At 36.9% G+C, this 17,934-nt stretch overlaps 1 protein-coding gene across 1 annotated transcript in view; it reads right to left on the bottom strand.

Moving 5' to 3' along the window:
• Positions 1–316: 316 nt before the first annotated feature.
• The window catches only part of FUT10 (fucosyltransferase 10), a 278,788-nt gene continuing 261,170 nt past the window's right edge, over positions 317–17,934 (bottom strand). Inside the window, exon 7 of the transcript XR_013966427.1 lies at positions 317–937. The gene's annotated coding sequence lies outside the window, so the exon portion shown is untranslated. The remainder of the gene's footprint in view (positions 938–17,934) is intronic.

A 17,934-nucleotide genomic window follows, 5' to 3' on the forward strand; every position in this document is an offset into this window, starting at 1 on the left:
TTTCCATCACAAGAATTAATAAGAATGAACATAAGAATTAAAAATCATAATATTTGTTATTATTGCTCTCTAAATTCTATCCATCTAAGTGTTCTGTTGCCAACAGCAAGCCCAAATTAATAACAGAATAAGTATCCTTCTCGAAGTTAAACCTGAAATTATTTGGGCATTGCCAAACTACCCAGCCTCCTTTCAAAGCCGTGTTGAATCCTGTCATTGATCTACTTATCTAAGCTCTTTTGGAATCCACTTATCTCACTAAGAGTTCAGGCAATTCAATTGAGAATAAAAAGGTTTAGTTGCTTTTTTTTTTTTTGAAAGAATTTCTCACTGATTTTTTATTGTTCTGATAGTGTATACTGTCCATATGCTATAGCTTAATTATTTTCCTTGCGCAGATGATGGCTTTCAAGTGAGAGCTAAACATTGTCCCTAGACAGCTTTATGTTGCTACTACCTTTAATTTATATCCAAACGAAAGGAACAAATAGCTTTCTCAAAGATAGGGCTACTATCACTGACTTCCATTTTCTAATATCTTTAACTAATTAGTATTTAACTGGTGAATAAATGCCCAGTTAAAACAATTATGATAGGCTCATAATGCCATCTAGTGGACAGTCTTCAAAATATCGTCCCATGGGCCATTTTCTTTTTATCCTTCACAATACAATCTTGATTCTTGAAGAAGTGGTCCCAGCTACTACCTAAGAACTATCAGTTAGTATCGCTGAATCCTCAGAGAGAGCCATGATAACATTTCCAACACTGGAGAAGTCTTAGGGAAAATTAACTTACCACTTTGTGTGCCTCGGGCTTCTTACCCGTTCAATGGCTGGAGCCAATTCCACCGGGAAAAAGGAGAGGAGCCAGATTGGTAATTCAATGCACTCAGTTCATCCTCAGTACAGTATCCTAGGTAGCTCATGCTTTCTGTCTGGAAGATACAAGAATGATCTCTCAGTGGTCTTGAATACCATGAGTAATAAATTATACATATACATAAATTATACATATATATGTATATATTTTTATTTAATTTTATTAACTATTTATATAAATTAACTTAATTAAAATTAAATATATTTTATATATTTTATATAAGGATTTTATAATTTCATCTAATCCTTATAGCTACTTTGTGAATACAGTGGAATGTACTCATATTACACTTGAGGGAATTAAAGTTAATGAAAAGTAAGTGACTTGATCAGAGTCAGATACCTATTAAAAAGCTCAAACTCAATCATAGGTTTCTCAATGACTTTCAATAAGCCGGCAGTATATCAAAAGGCTCACATTTTATGACAAAGGAGAACTTATCTCAGAAATGCAGTTTAAACACATACTTATTTAATAATGTGATTCACCACTTTAGCAGATACAAAAGGAAAAATAAATGGTTATCTCAACAGCTACTTAAAAAGCACTTGATGAAATTCAAACTCCCATTCTCAATAATAATAGAAGTCTTAATAGGTATAAAGAGAATTCTTCCATAGCTTGATAAAGATTATATATAAGAATCCTACCACAATTGTCATATATAATGGTGAAACATTATAAATCTTCCCAAATACATGCAGTGATAAGGCTAGTATTTCTATCACTATCACTATTAATTCATCAATGTACTCGAAGCCTGAGGCAATGCAATAAGACAAGATAAAGATATAACAGATTGGTTATTTGCCAAAAAAATCCAAAAGAATTAACAAAAAAAAATCAGAGTTTATAAAATAGTTATGAAGCAGTGGTAAATATATGATAAATGTAAAGTAATAACCTTCTTATACAATTAGCAAAGGTAATAGGGGAAAAAAATCCCATATGTACAAGAAAACAAAAACACTAAAAATACACAAAAAGCAAAAAAAAAAAAAAAAGAACAAACTGAAAATAGTTAAAATAAGCCAAATGAGAAACGTGCAAGTCCTACATGAATAGGAGTTGATTTTATCAAATGCTTTTTTAGCGTCTATTGACATGACTATATATTTTTTTATTTGCTAGTGTGAATATAGGGAAGTTATCTGACTATATATAATTTTGAAAAGGAATACCTTACAAATTTGACAAGAAAGAGACTGAGAAAAGTATTTGCAACAATTTAGTTGAAATACAATTTCCAACAAGAAGCCACCCTTTTTATCCCTGTCTTCATTACATTTCTTCATTACTCCTTCTTAATTATTATTCTCATTATTCAGAACATGTAACTTATTTTGGAATAATACATTAATTAGTATGATAGTCCATTGATTTTTCAGTTAATTTCTCCTCCCCTAGGAGAATATAAGTTCCATGAGACATGAACTGTTTTTCTAACCAAGCACATATTTGTGAAATAATGGGCCCAATAAGTGTTTGTAAAGTGAAAATAAACCTATGTAAAACAATTACAATTAAGAAGAAAAAATAACCCCACAAGCATAGGAAAGAACTGTGAACAGATAATTCCTAGAAGGATGTCAACCAATAAACCCATGAAAAATTTTTGTCTCACTATAAGAGAAATAACATTTTTAGATCTCTTGATTTCTCGCCTGGCTCCTCATGATCCCCGGAAGAGAAGTGGTCAGGCAAATGTCAATGTAAAAAGGATGTGAATTACCATGTAAAGAAAATAGTCAGATTAGAAGAGAAATGGAGTGGAATGCCCATTTTTGCCATTCCCATGTGGTAAGGAAGGAGTAGATCAGAGAGGAGGAGGCATCCCAAAGAAGTATGTTATGGTCTCCTTAACCTACTCAAATTCCAGAAGTTATAATGTTAGTTTAGCTGAAAAGTAAAACAAAAGCAGAAGAGCTTTTGTGCTCCATGCTTAATTTTCCAGTCTATGTATGGTGGTGATAAGGGTGGGTCAAGTGTAATGAGACTATTTTCTTACAAGGTAATGCCATGGCAATATTGCTTGGTTACATCAGAGTTCAAATAGTCAACAGAAAGAGAGACAGAGAGAGAGCACCAGAGTTATAACACTGAATTACCCTCTGATCCCATGAGATAAGGAAGTCTTACGGATTTGCTGACATAGTTGTGAAAGGTTGTTGATGAGCAGCATGGGGGTCTTTTATTTTAAAAAAAGCTTTATCTATCTATGTATGTATTTATTTATTAGAGAGAGAGGGAGTAAAAGAGAGAGCAAGCATAAACTGGGTGAAGGGCAGTGGGAGAAGGCGACTCCCTGCTGAGCAGGGATCCGATGCAGGGCTCCATCCCAGGACTCTGGGATCATGACCTGAGCCCAAGGTAGATGCTTAACTGACTGAGCCACCCAGGTGCCCCTGAGGTTGGGGGTCTTGATGGTATGGCTTGGAGCTGTGGCCAGAAGGGAGTATCGCCACAGTTCTGGGTTGCAGGGCAACAACGCAGAGTAAGGATCTCTTGGGGATGTCAGAAGACCTTGGGAATATGGACAAGTTCCAGACAAAGGTGAGGTGGAGCTGAATCATCTGGGCAGAAGTACAAGCCATGACAAAAATCAAGAAAACAGATTCTATGCCTTCACGGGTTGCCAATTTCATCCTCAGTCCTAGTCAGAGCGTTCAGTCCTAAGCAGAGACCAATTAGAATTTAGAAGATAATGCAAGTGTTCAAAGATCTTTCTCTCCACTCCTGTGAGGTCAGGTAATCCTGTCTCTGTAGCTTTTATTTATCAGACACTATCTTGTGTCAGAGAAGGGGGAAAAAGGAAAAATAACCCTGACAAAGAGTTAAAATTTGAATTTTCCAGATATCTAGTACCTGAAATAGATTGTCTTAAACCAAAAGATATTGCTATAACATTAATTTGCAAGTTTAAGTTAGGTTTCTCCTAAGGAACATAAAATATGTTATAGAAAATAAAGGAGTATAAAGAGAAATTGCATTATTATATTTTACCCAGCAGACTGGCAAAGATTAACAAATTGATGCCATTTTATTGTCAGCGAATGTGCAAAGAAACAGGTAATCTAAAATACTCAGTTGGAAGTAATGTACAATGGCGAAGTGTTTCTGAGGGTAGTTTGACACCATCTTCCAAAATTCTAATAACATGCCCTATACCCACCAATTCCATTTCTAGACATCTGTGTCTATTAAGATATCTTCAAATTCAATTACTAGAAAACCTACTTAAATTGAATTAGATAATAAAAATAACTTATTGGCATAATCAAGGAAAAGTCCACAGCTAGTTCAGGCTTCAGGCAGTTTCAGTCAAGACTAATATTGTCTCCCTCAGTACTCTGAGTTTTACCCACCTCCAAGCATCAGCTTTCTGTTTGGTCTAGCGTCCCTACTGTTCACAAAATCGCCGCAAGCAGAAACTGAGATAACCAGCTTCTTCATTTATACCAGGGAGAGAGAGAAATTGTTTCTCCATTCAAATGCAATACAATTCTTGATCTTACTCTACTTGGACCACCTTAGGCGATATAAGCCTATCATTGGCAATCACTCAGCATACAGAAGGGAGGATCCTGATAGGCTAAGCCAAATTAAAACTCACTCTAAGGGTTTTCTGTAGCATCAACCCCACCAATATTATATGGCTGCTATAAAATGTATATTTGAATATGTACCTACATGGGAACAGTGGGATGCTATTTTGAGAGAGTGAAGTATTTTTCCCATTGTTTCTGTACCCCGTGGACCTTCTCCTTGTGTAGGCCATCAGGGCATCTCATCTTTCCTGCCACAAGGGAGGAATGATGTGACAGGGAACAAGCTAAAAAAGTGAAGTCTTGGCTTTCGAATTCAGAAGATTTGGGAGCATACAATTAGTTAGAGCAATTCTTCCCCTGAAATAGGAGAATCAAAGTATCAAAGAAAGGAGGTGAACAGATTATGTTTCCACTGAGACAGAACCATTGAGGAATCCAAGAGCAGATGAGCCTTGGTCTGTTCTCTACTGACTTTCCCAAGTAGTTCCTGAGGCAAGGCCACTGAGCTCCCCCTGCTTCAAGAAGGTGTTTGGGTGGTGAAAGGCTTTAAGTAGCCCCACCTGGGTTCCTACTTCAGCCCAAGAGATGTTCAGGAACACTGAAATGACTTTAAATCTGCTTTTGACAGACACAGGAGCAGCTAAGAGAGACCTAGATGTGGAGGAGCCTAGCAGTCAGTAATGGTAATCTTTATAAATAAGGATCAGATGGAGTCATAGCTATCTTAGGATGGAGGTCCTTATGGATCCCCATAATGTAGTACCTGGGATCCTCTGTGGAACACAGATACAACCCAAGAAACGGTGTCAAGGAGACCTGGAATTAGAAAAGAATGCTTCAGCCATCATAAAAATTAAGACCAATTAAATTCAGTTATAGAAAAATAATTGTGTATACTTCACGGAATGAGACTCATACCTGGTACTTATGCATGTGAATGAACATGCAAATGAGTAGACAAAGTTCTGGGAAGATAACCGAACCAAGGCTAATGGAGGCAGGGGTGTATCATATAATTGTACCATTTGCATAGACTGTCAAATTTTTATTTTATATTATTCTGTACTAACAGGAAATAATATGATCTAGATTTTAAGAGTTCCAGCTCTAGAGACTTGTTTGAGCAAGTTCCTTAACCTCTTTGTACCCTGGTTTCCTTAAGCAAAATGCAAATAATAGTATTAGCTACCACAAAGAATTGTTAAGAGAATTAAATAAGTACGTGTAAAGCTCCTTTTTATTTTTTTTGAGATTTTAGTTATGTATTTGAGAGAGAGAGAAAGGGAAAGGGGCAGAAGGAGAAGCAGATTCCCCACTGAGCAGGGAGACCAAGGAGGGGCTGTATCCCGGGACTCCAGGATCACCAGCTGAGCCGAGGGCAAACGCTCAACCAACTGAGCCACCCAGACACCACTCTTTTTTTATTTTTTACTCTTATTTTGTTAAAGATCCATCCATGTATTTTAGAGAAAGAAAGTGCACAGGCACATGCGAGCATGAGGAGTAGGGGCAGCGGAGAGAGTCTCAAGCAGACTCTGCTGAAAGCAAAGCCCCACATGGAGCTGATTCCACAACCTGAAATCACCACCAAAGCCAAAACCAAGACCCAGGCACCTAACCAACTGAGTCATCCAGGAGCCCAAGCTCACTGTTAAATACTGACGTATAATGAGTATTCAACAATGCTAGGTTTTATTATTTTGCATTTTGATGAAATTATATTTGTAAGTTACCTACATAAATTTTCATATAAAATGTTCTTACAATAAAGCTGAAAAGAAAATTAACAACCCAGCATAGAATATTGAAGGTATCAATCCAAAATAATAATACATAAATGGTATCAAATATATAGCTAGTCCTGACATTAAGAGGACAAAAGGGTGTCAATGATGATCGTTACATCTGCTGAGGTTAGAGAGAATTTTAGAAGGATACAGAATTTGGATTGAGTCTTGAAGATTAGGAAGGATTCGGATTTGGGGGAAACATGTTTTACTGTTAAATGAATGTGGCTGTTGAAGAAAGGCACAAAGGTCCAAATGTCCAGGTTCTGTTTGAGAGATGGATGTCAACTGGTTGTCCTGAACAGTTTTAGGTACTAGCTTGATTTTAACATTGGAAGAGTAGATTTGGCTAGATCACTCACTGAAAGATTTATATATCCAGAAGATAGATAGATGATACATACATACATACATACATACATACATATCTACATACATATTCTGGAGGTGATGCTTGAGCACTGATGGTCTTTGAGCAGGATTTATCAAGAATGGTCGTCAGTGGAGCAGAAATGGATCAGAAGTGAGCAGACCTATGTTTGCAGAAATTTCATCCAGGCTTTCAGTATCATATGGTTTTCTATTAATGTAAGAATAAAAACGAAGGCAGAGGTCCAATTTTTTTAGGAAAAAAAATTGGGTCTCTGCAGACTCTGCATGCCTAGGACCTCTGTGCTAGTCTCTTTGTGGGTTGACTGCTCTGTAAGGGCTGCTGATGGCTTTCATCGGGGTCTGTGTTCTCTCTCTCGTTCAAGACCGGAACCATGTCTACTACTGACTGGGGTCACCATTTCATTCAATGTCCTGCCCAAACTGGGCAAATGATCACTCTCAGAGCCTTACTGACTTAGTGGGTTAGTTAAAACCCAGCAAAATAATGTGGGCTTTTGGCCTTTTGAAATGTAGTTTTATCTTAGTAAATCTTTTACCCTGGGTCTCATGCCTTTTGATTCTCTGGCTTTCTATGCAGGTTTAGAAAATATCCAGGTTCCCAGGACTTTGTTTTCATTTGCTATCAGAGGTGATAACCTCAATGCTAGCTCTGCTATAATTATCCAAAGTATAGCTGAAAAACTGAACAATAGACTATACTAAGAAGGGAGGCAACCGTCCACATGGATGGCTGGGCTCACAAATTAAAACTGTATCCAGAAAGGGAATGTTTGAATATAATTTTTTCCTCCTTGGGAAGAACAGTAAGGACTCATATAAACTCACTCACATGGTTATGTTTGGAAAACATAAGCCAAGCCAAGTGGATACTATGCAATTGCTTTGATATTTAATACAGCATTTAATATAATTTTAGTACATTAACAATGCTTGTTTATTAAAAAGCTTAGAGACTACAACTGAGAAAAAGAGACCATAATATTAGTAACCATAATATGAGCATTATTAACATATTATTATATGTCCTTTCAGACATTTTTGTGTATATTTTGAAAAAAGGAAATCATATGCAATTTGTACATAAACAATTTATATTCTCCTCTTTGGACTACTTTTGCTGCTTCAAATAGGTAAAGACCTTTCAAACATTATTATTTTTTAAAGCTGCAGTATATTCTATTATCCCTCTAGATAAATCTTTCTGATAAATATTCAATTATTCCCACTTTTTCGTTAGTATACAAAAATACTGCATTGAACATTTTTGCATGTGAACGTGTTCACGCTTGTTAAAATATGTACTTAAGATAAATACTTCAAAATCAGAATTACTGAGGCACCTGGGTGGCTCAGTGGGTTAACCCTCTGCCTTCAGCTCAGGTCATGATCTCAGGGTCCTGGGATCAAGCCCCACATCGGGCTCTCTGCTCAGTAGGGAGCCTGCTTCCCCCTCTCTCTCTCTGCCTGCCTCTCTGCCTACTTGTGATCTCTGTCTGTCAAATAAATAAATAAAATCTTTTTAAAAAATCAGAATTACTGAATCAATAGGACACATATTTTTAAGGCTTATACCTAGAAAGTGTATACCAACTTCCACTGCCAACAATTCTATGTGAGAGTAATTCTGCTGTTTTCAGGGCTGCTCTTTGCAGAAATTATGGAAATCTCTACATGCTTCACAACATCTGGTCAGCTTGGACTCTGAAATATCAGTGTAAGCTAGTCATTTTTACTCCTGTATATGAAACACAATCACCTGTGAATTTCCTCTCTTCTCCCTTCCGTCTGAAATACAGACAACTTCAGCCAACCCCTAGCCTCCTGCAGATCCCTAACTGAAGTGATACGCTGTTGTGGAATGTCGCTTCCAAAGATGGCCGCCAGCAATTCTTCCTCTCACTCCGTGCATGTGCCACACCTACCATATGAAGGTAGAGTCTGTTACTCCTGCTGTTGTATCTGGGATAACTTTGTGGCTTGCTTTGACCAGCAGAATGCAGTAGAAGTACCATTGTGAGAGTTCTCATCCTCAGCTTTTGGAGGCCTAGTGGCTTAAACCTGCCCTCATAAAGTCGGGAGTCACCATATAGAGAGACCTGGCTATCCTGATGGAGCAAAGGGTGAGATTGCAGCCTTCTAGACATCTCCGTGTTCCCTACAAAGACGTGTGCAAAGCTGTCTTGGACATTCCAGTGCCCGTCAAGCTCTCATCTGAAATTAGCCTCATGGGTGCTCTCTGCAGATAACATGTAGGCCAGAAAAACCATCTAACTGGGCAAAACCAATTGTAAACATGGAACTGTAAGAAATGAGAAAATCTTGTTATTTAAAACCACTAAGTTTTTTTTGGGGGGGGGGGTTGTTACACAGCAACAGGTAATTGAAACGCCATTTACCTGTAGTTTTAAAAGGCTATAGATTAGACTTGCATGCATAGCTGTGGAAAAGATTACTACTCCCCTACCTTAATATGTAGTCCTAATTCTTCTCTTAGTTATAGACCCCCGATTTGTAGTTGGTTATATGGCTATCCAGAATAAAGAGTATATGTTCCAGTTTTCCTTGTGTCCAGTATGACAATGTGACTAAGTTCTAGCCAAGAAACATAAGCAGAATTATCATGTGGGACTTCTAAAGGAGTTTCTTAAGTGTCTTTAAAGGGAGGGGTACATTCTTCTCTCTTCACTGCTTCCTCAGTATATTTTTTTCTGCTTGCTGGAATGCTAAAATAATGACTGAGGCTCAAGCACCACATTAGACCCTAAGGCACATAAAAATGCTGTAAAACAAAAAAATAAAAATAATTTGGCCCTTGATGATAGTCGAGCAGCCATGGAAGGCCTGGACTGCCTACATTCTGACTTCTTTTATGAGAGAGTGAAACAAACTTCTACTTTGTTTCAATCCACTGGGTCTTGTTTTTTGTTTTTTGTTTTTTTTTCATCCATTCAGCCATTCTTTATCTTTTGATGGGGCTTTTAATCCATTTACATTTAAAGTAATTACCGATAGGGAAGGATATAACATTGCCATTTTGTTTATTGTTTTCTGTTAGTCTTGTTCTTTTTTCTGCCTCTCCTTCTCTTGGTACCTTCTGTGCTTTGTCAATTTTTTGAATTGATATGCTTAGATTTTCTCCTCTTTTTCTTTTGTGGAGCTTCTATATAGGTGGTGTGTGTGTGTGTGTGTGTTTACCCTGGGGTTTATGTTAAGCTAGTGACAGCTTCAGTTCAGTCACATAAAAAGATTCTACACTTTATCATCCCCTCTCCTCCCCCCACACACACTTTGCTGTCATTGTCACAATTTACATTTTCTGATTTCTCATTAAGGGAACTATCATGAGTTGCTGCTGAATTGTTGTGTTTTTGGGAGGAACAAGGGTCCAGGGCTTCCTACTTAGCCATCTTGCTGATGTTACTTCAAACCAGTTCCCATCTTTCTTCAAATATTTATCACTTATTTTCTCTTAACCCCGTGTGATGTCACTATTGTTTTCTTGGAGCATTCTGATCTTTAATATAGCACAACAGGATTTGTTTTTAGGCAGCATTTTAACCAGTAAATTTGCTGTAAATACATCTAAAAGTATCAACCCAGGGAACTGGAAGGCAAGAAAAGTACCAAAGTAAGTCTACCTGTACGAAATATAAATTAAGGAGTCTTGACAACTGATCAAGTTTTGAAAAAGTCCTCCTTGGGTTCTTTAGGATCTTAAATAGTGATGTGTGGATTCATATTTACTGATCCAAGCTTGGGGAAACAAATCCTGATCATGTTTGCTGATTCCCACTGTATCACTACTCCCACCTACGTTGATTCAAACTACCAACATGATGTCACTGAACAGTTTGGAAGAAATCTGTGAAGGTTTGTGCATGACTCAATCTCAAAGACCTGCAGGAGTCCTCTCAGCACACTTCCACCCCATCACCCACTTTTTTTTTTCCTCTTACTCTTTGATTCAGCCTAGTAGAAATGTACCTCTTTGTGCAAAAGTTTTGCTCTTAATTATAATTAAGTAATTATTACTTATGCCTTTATGCGTGTGTCTATATATGCATAGATTGATTGAAAACAATGGACAGAACTTTTTAAAGAACACATAATGCTTTGCAAAGCCAAATTTAAGTATTTATGTACATCTAACCTATATTTCTCTAGATGTTTATTTATACAGATATGGATGTGTTAGATAGGAAATGCTAAAAGGTTTGGGTGTAGAAGGATATTTGGGTATAGAAGAATAAATTCCTCAGAAAATATTTATTAATGTCCATCAGCATACAGTAATCTGTTGGATCAAAGGAGAACAAGAGAAGGGACTCATATTCACTCATCTTATGTGAAATTAGTGTGGACAGAAAGGTGAGTCATAGAGAAAATGTACCATCCTCTGATCTCCATGTATATATTTAATCATAGAAATAATAGATATTTTAGAATGATCTGTGTCTTTTCTTTATTCTGCCTTCTTCTCCTCCCCACAGTCTTGCTATAATACTTAGCAGTATAGTTAAGTGGACAGACATTATTTTCTATTAAAATTAACTCATAAGGAAAAATTTTTAAAGTGAAATGCTAGAGATTATACCTTTTATGTAAAATATGAGGCAGCAATTAATTTTTGTGTTTGCCACTAGCCACATCAAATTATACACTAGATTGGTGTTCCAGGAGGAGGGCTAATACTTAATTCCCATTTCTCTCCTGTTAGAGGTACTCCCATGGAAAATTTTAACAAGGACTGAAGTGGTAAAACACACATTACTCTATTCTCTATTGCAAATGCTCCGTTCTGTATTTAAGGAATATACCACTGCAGATGCCCAAAGGAACAGTGAGTTTCTCCTAGTGTTTGCTTCCTTTGAAGTTCCTGTTAGTGTCTTTGTTCCATTTGATTTTCTGTAGATGAAGGCTCTGGTGATTTCTGGAGGATTTCCCCTGGAGTCCTTTTGTATTAATGAAAGTATCCTGTAGAAGATTTGCTCTTCCTCTGCCTGTTTTAATATTTCCTAGCATATTTCCAGTTTTAGGACAAGAATACATTAGTTCAAAGAGGTCAACTGATGTGTTCAAGGTCACAGACCCAAATCATTTGCTCTATGTGACCAGAGAACAGGACATTGGATATTCAGAGAAAGAGTTTGCCATCATCTTATCACTGAGCTCGGGGTGGGTCTCGAGGCGGGGGGAATGAGTGGGTCTCAGGGGGGGAACTGGGCCCCATGTTTGGGCCCCAGTTTCCTTGTGTGTAAATGGGAAGGATGTGAACTACACTATTGCTTTTCAAATTGCAGTGGTGTCTCAGTGACTTCAACTGGGGATGAGGGAAGAAGGGGTGCTAGGCTTTTTACTCCCAATTCAACCACTGCTGGGAAAATGTCTCTATCACGCTTAAATATGGTGTGTATTGAAGTCATGAAAAGATTTTTAATAAAAGAATAATTGTGTATATATGTACATATATACACACATACATATGTATATACTGAACTATTACACTTCTTAAATTTGATACACTTAACATTAGGATTATGAAACTTGCTTTTAAAAGGACTTTAAATCACCCCATAATAATAACTTTGATGGCTATAACAGTATAATTCAATACTAGATGTGAAAGACCAAAAAAAAGCATGTCAGTTGTATGGAAAAAACAGCACTTAATCTATATGTGTACATCATTATTAAAACCCAAAAAACCCAGTGATATGGAATTTTTAATAAATGACTCAAGGAAAGTCCTCACCAAAATTTTCCCCATCATTTAAAACAAAATGCCCCATATCAAAGAAATCAGTGAATTCTAAACTCCTCCATTCCATCTAAACCCTTTTCAGACCTCATGATGGGAAGTAGATCATGCAACTGAAGATAATTTAATTTGCTTTCCACATTCATCTCTAGTCATAAAGAGGAGCAAGATCTATAAGGCTTCTCAAGAGCTTCTCCAAGAGCTAGACAACCCAAGAAACATTATTCCAGGTTTAAAATTTATTTCATAGGTTGTTTTCTCTTTTTTCTCTTTATAAATTTCTTTCTGGATTTAAAAAAAAAAAGTCACTTCTTTCTCTACTGGATTGTATTCAGTTTTAATCTTTGAGACCAACTATCCCTATATATTTGGGGGAAAAAAGGGTTAATCTTCTTAACAAAAGCTTGTATTGCTTTCTGTACATTTAGTTTATGACAAATTTAGTCATAAATTTAGTTTATGACAAATTTAGTTTATGATTTAATTTAGTTTATGACAAATCAAAGTGACCATTTCTTTCTCTACTTGAAATTTTTCATCTGACACCTAGATTATTTGTAGATCTGTCATTGGAATCTTCCTCCCCTTCAGTAATTACATCTTATATGCAAGCCAATTCACCTTACTGTAAACAACATGAATGAATAACCACTCTGTCCACCTCTTAATTATTGTGTTTTGACTATTTAAATAATTCCAGTTATTTATAATACATGTCAAAAGCAATACTTTAGATCTAGTTTAATATTATTGTAAGTGTGACTTGTAAATCTTCTACACTATTTTAAAGAAAAGAAGTCAACAAAACACTATTTGCAAAGATTCAAAACAAGTGCTACACAGGGTGCTCATATTACTAAAAACATTATCATTTGTACAAAATATACTAGGACAATGGCTAAGACATTATGATGTGATTTCATCAATAATTAATACTAAAGTACTCTTGCTGAGATACAAAGTTAATTTGGAGATGCCTGAAATCACAGATCTGATTATCTAGAAATGAACTTCGAGCCATTGAACCAACTGCCTGTTATTCTACCTGACTTTACACCTGAGGACACTGAGGACTAGACAGGTAACTTTAGAGGTCATACAGAAATTTACTGGTAGATCTGGGGCAAAGATCCAGGAAGACGTTTTTGCTCAAAGTATCAGTCAGAAAAAAAAGACATAATTATCATTACTTCCTAGTGTTGTGAAGATCATTGGAAGTACAGTTGACCCTTGAACAACATGGGGATTCAGGGCACCAACCCCTGTGCAGTTGAAAATTCACATGTAACTTTTGACTCCCCCAAAATTTAACTACCAATAGCCTACTGTTGACAGGAAGACTTGTCATTAATATAAACAGTGAATTAACAAATATTTTATATGTTTATGTATCACATACTGTATTCTTATAATAAAGTAAGCTAATGAAAAGAAAATGTTATTAAGAAAATCATAGGATCGGTGCCTGGGTGCCTCAGTCTGTTAAGCATCTGCCCTTGGCTCAGGTCATGATCTCCAGGTCCTGGAATTAAGCCTGCTCAGTGGGGAGTACCCTGCTCAGTGGGGAGTCTGCTTCTCCCTCTCCTTTTGCCTCTACCCCCCAGTGCTCTCTCTCTCACTCTCTCTCAAATAAATCTTTTTTCATTAACATATAATGCATTATTTGTTTCAGAGATACAGGTCTGTGATTCATCAGTCTTACACAACTCACAGCACATACCCTCCCCAATGTCCATCACCCAGTCACCCCATCCCTCCCACCCCTGTCCACTTCAGCAACCCTGTTTTTTTCCTGAGACTAAGAGTCTCTTATGTTTGCCTCCTTCACTGGTTTCATCTTGTTTCATTTTTTTCCTCTCTTCCCCTATGATCCTCTGCCTTATTTCTGAAATTCCACATATAAGTGAGATCATATGATAATTGTCTTTGACTGATTTATTTTGCTTAGCCTAATACCCCCTAGTTCCATAGTTCCATTGTCATTGCAAAATGGCAAGATTTCATTTTTTGATGGCTGCATAATATTCCTGTATGTGTGTGTGTGTGAGTATGTGTGTGTGTATCTCACATCTTCTTTTCCATTCGTTGGTAGATGGATATCTAGGCTCTTTCCATAGTTTGGTTATTGTAGACATTGCTGCTTTAAAAGTAAACATTGGGGTGCATGTGCCCCTTCAGATCACTACATTTGTATTTTGGGGGCAAAATGCCCAGTAGTACAATTGCTGGGTTGTAGGGTAGCTCTATTTTCAACTTTTTGAGCAACCTCCATACTGTTTTCCAGAGTGGCTACACCAGTTTTCATTCTCACCAACAGTGTAGGAGGGTTCCCCTTTCCCCGCATCCTTGCCAACATCTGTCGCTTCCTGACTTGTTAATTTTAGCCATTTTGACTGGTGTGAGGTGTTATCTTACTGTGATTTTGATTTGTATTTCTCTGATGCTGAGTGATGTTGAGCACTATTTCATGTGTCTGTTGGCCATTTGGATGTCTTCTCTGCAGAAATGTCTGTTCATGTCTTCTGCCCATTTCTTGATTGGGTTATTTGTTCTTTGGGTGTTGCGTTAGAGAAGTTCTTTATAGATTTTGGGTGCTAGCCCTTTATCTGATATGTCATTCACAAATATCTTCTCCCATTCTATCGGCTGTCTTTTGGTTTTATTGACTGTTTCCTTTGCTGTGCAAAAGATTTTGATCTTGATGAAGTCCCAATAGTTCATTTTTGCCCTTGCTTCCCTTGCCTCTGGCGATGTTTCTAGGAAGAAGTTGCTGCGGCTGAGGTCGAAGAGGTTGCTGCCTGTGTTCTCCTCAAGGATTTTGATGGATTCCTTTCTCACATTGAGGTCTTTCATCCATTTTGAGTCTGTTTTTGTGTGTGGTATAAGGAAATGGTCCACTTCATTCTTCTGCATGTGGCTGTCCAATTCTCTCAGCATCATTTGTTGAAGAGACTGCCATTTTTCCACTGGACATTCTTTCTTGCTTTGTCAAAGATTAGTTGACTGTAGAGTTGAGGGTCCATTTATGGTTTCTCTATTCTGTTGCATTGATCTATGTGTCTGTTTTTGTGTCAGTAACATACTGCCTTGATGATGACCACTTTGCAATAGTACTTGAAGTCCAGAATTGTGATGCCACTAGCTTTGGTTTTCTTTTTCAACACTCTTCTGGCTATTCGAGGTCTTTTCTGTTTCCAATTTTAGGATTATTTTTTCCATTTCTTTGAAAAACACTGATGGTATTTTGATAGGGATTGCATTAAATGTGTAGATTACTCTAGGTAGCATAGACTAGTTCACAATATTTGTTCTTCCAGTCCATGAGCATGGAATGTTTTTCCATTTCTTTGTGTCTTCAATTTCTTTCACAAATATTCCATAGTTTTTTGAGTACAGATTCTTTGTCTCTTTGGTTAGATTTATTCCTAGGTATCTTATGGTTTTGGGTGCAATTGTAAATGGGATTCACTCCTTAATTTCTCTTTCTTCTGTCTTGTTGGTGTATAGAAATGCAACTGATTTCTGTGCATTGACTTTATATCCTGACACTTTACTGAATTTCTTTATGAGTTCTAGCAGTTTTGGAGTGCAGTCTTTGGGGTTTCACATAAAGTATCATATAATCTGCAAAGAGTGAGAGTTTTACTCCTTTGACAATTTGGATACCTTTATTTCTTTTTGTTGTCTGATTGCTGAGCTAGGACCCCTAGTACTATATTGAATAGCAGTGTTGATAGTGAACAACCCTGCTGTGTTCCTGACCTTAGTGGAAAAGCTCTCAGTTTTTCCCCATTGAGAATGATATTTGCTGTGTGTTTTTCATAGATGGCTTTTATAATATTGAGGTATGTACCTTCTATCTCTACACTGTGAAGAGTTTTGATCAAGAAAAGATGCTGTACTTTGTCAAATGCTTTTTCTGCATCTATTGAGGATATCATATGGTTCTTGTTCTTTCTTTTATTAATGTATTGTATCATATTGATTTATTTGCAGATGTTGAATCAACCTTGCAGCACAGGAATAAATCCCTCTTGGTCATGGTGAATAATCCTTCTCATATACTGTTGGATCCTATTGGCTAGTATTTTGGTGAGAATCTTTGCATCCATGTTCATCAGGGATATTGGTCTATAATTGGCCTTTTGGTCTTTGGTTTTGGCATCAAGGTAATGTTGGCCTCATAAAATGAGTTTGGAAATTTTCCTTCCATTTCTATTTCTTGGAACCAATTCAGAAGAATAGGTATTAATTCTTCTTCAAGTGTTTGGTAGAATTCCCTTGGGAAGCTGTCTGGCCCTGGGCTCTTGTTCGTTGGAAGATTTTTTACTACTGCTTCAATTTCCTTGCTGGTTATGGATCTGTTCAGGTTTTCTATTTATTCCTGGTTCTGTATTCATAGTTTATACATCTGTAGAAATGCATCCATTTCATCCAGATTGTCGAATTTGCTAGCATATAGTTGCTCAAAATATATTCTTATAATTGTTTGTATCTCCTTGGTGTTGGTTATGATCTCTCCTCTTTCATTCATGATTTTGTTTATCTGAGTCCTTTCTCTCTCTCTCTCTCTCTCTTTTTTATAAGTCTGGCCAGGGGTGTATCTGTCTTATTAATTCTTTCAATGAACCAGCTCCTAGTTTCTGTTCTACTGTTCTTTTGGTTTCTATTTGTTGATTTCTTCTCTGATCTTTATTATTTCTCTTCTCTTGCTTTAGGCTTTCTTTGCTGTTCTTTCTCCAGCTCCTTTAGGTGTAGGGTTAGGTTGTATACTTGAGACCTTTCTTGTTTCTTGAGAAAGGCTTGTATCACTATATACATTCCTCTCAGGACCACTTTTGCTGTGTCCCAAAGATTTTGAACTGTTGTGTTTTCATTATCATTTGTTTCCATGAATCTTTAAAATTCTTCTTTAATTTCCTGGTTGACCCATTCATTCTTTAGTAGGATGCTCTTTAGCCTCCATATGTGTGAGTTCTTTCCAAATTTCCTCTTGTGATTGAGTTCTAGCTTCAGAGCATTGTGGTCTGAAAATATGCCGGGAATGATCCCAATCTTTTGTTACTGGTTGAGACCTCATTTGTGACACAGGATGTGATCTTTTCTGGGGAATGTTCCATGTGCACTAGAGAAGAATGTGTATTCTGTTGCTTTGGGATGGAATGCTCTGAATACATCTGTGATGTCTATCTGGTCCAGTGTGTCATTTAAAGCCCTTATTTCCGTGTTGATCTTTTGCTTAAATGATCTGTCCATTTCAGTGAGGGGAGGTTTTAAAGTTCCCTACTATTATTGCATTATTGTCGATGTGTTTCTTTGATTTTGTTATTGGTTGGCTTATATAATTGGCTGCTCCCATGTTAGGGGCATAGATATTTAAAATTGTTAGATCTTCCTGATCTTGAGTATGATATACTGTCCATCCTCATTTCTTATTATAGTCTTTCATTTAAAATCCAATTTGTCTGATATAAGGATTGCCACCTCAGCTTTCTTTTGATGTCCATTAGCATGATAAATGGTTTTCCACCCCTTCACTTTAAATCTGGAGGTATCTGGGTCTAAA

Source organism: Martes martes, assembly GCF_963455335.1.
Source record: "Martes martes genome assembly, chromosome: 2".
Lineage (NCBI taxonomy): Eukaryota > Metazoa > Chordata > Mammalia > Carnivora > Mustelidae > Martes > Martes martes.